This window comes from Colobus angolensis, unplaced genomic scaffold (genome assembly GCF_000951035.1).
Source record: "Colobus angolensis palliatus isolate OR3802 unplaced genomic scaffold, Cang.pa_1.0 Scaffold91, whole genome shotgun sequence".
Taxonomy (NCBI): domain Eukaryota; kingdom Metazoa; phylum Chordata; class Mammalia; order Primates; family Cercopithecidae; genus Colobus; species Colobus angolensis.
This window is the reverse complement of record NW_012123043.1, coordinates 6,674,944-6,675,780: the sequence shown is the minus strand read 5'-3', so window position 1 is coordinate 6,675,780 and position 837 is coordinate 6,674,944. Positions and strand designations below refer to the sequence as shown.

At 42.4% G+C, this 837-nt stretch overlaps 1 protein-coding gene across 5 annotated transcripts in view; it reads right to left on the bottom strand.

Annotated features, from left to right (window-relative positions):
• Positions 1-837, bottom strand: part of ZC3H11A (zinc finger CCCH-type containing 11A) — a 64,573-nt gene that overhangs the window by 55,794 nt on the left and 7,942 nt on the right. The window lies entirely within an intron of this gene.

Here is an 837-nt window from a genome sequence, read left to right as displayed (position 1 = left end):
GTATTTACCATTTAAGAATTTCAAAAAAAAAAAACAAAAAAAAAAAAAAAAAAAAACCAAAAAACTGAAACTACTAAGGCACAGAAGACCTGGATAATGAATAAATAGAGGATTAAAGAAATTACTTCTCCCCAAAATAATGCACATATCGAATGTAATTCAAGTCAAAATCCCAATGAGAGTTTATTACTGGAACTTGATTAGAAAATCATCTAGAATCATTATTTAAAAAGGAATGAGAGGCCAGGCGTGGTGGCTCACGCCTGTAATCCCAACACTTTGGTTGGCCAAGGCAGGAAGACTGCTTGAACAGGAGTTTGAGACTGGCGTGGGCAACACAAGGAGACTCCATCTCTATAAGAAGTTTTAAAAAGTAGCCAGGTACAGTGGTGCGCACCTGTAGTCCCAGCTACTCGGGAGGCTTCAGCAATAGGATCTCTTGAGCCCAGGAGTTCGACGTTGCAGTGAGCTATGATCATGCCACTGCACTCCAGCCTCGGTGACAAGAGCACAAGACCCTGTTTCAAAACGAAACAAAATAACCCTGTGCTTTTCTCCAAGGAGATGGAATTACAGGAGGATTTCACTTTGGCTATACTGTTTTTACCTTTTTTACAATGTACATATATTATCAAAACAAAGAAAGAAAAAATATGGGCCAGGGGCGGTGGCTCAGGCCTGTAATCCCAGCACTTTGGGAGGCTGAGGCTGGCAGATCACGAGGTCAGGAGATCGAGACCATCCTGGCCAACATGGTGAAACCCCATCTCTACTAAAAATACAAAAAATTAGCCAAGCATGGTGGCGGGCGACTGTAGTCCCAGCTACTAGGGAGGC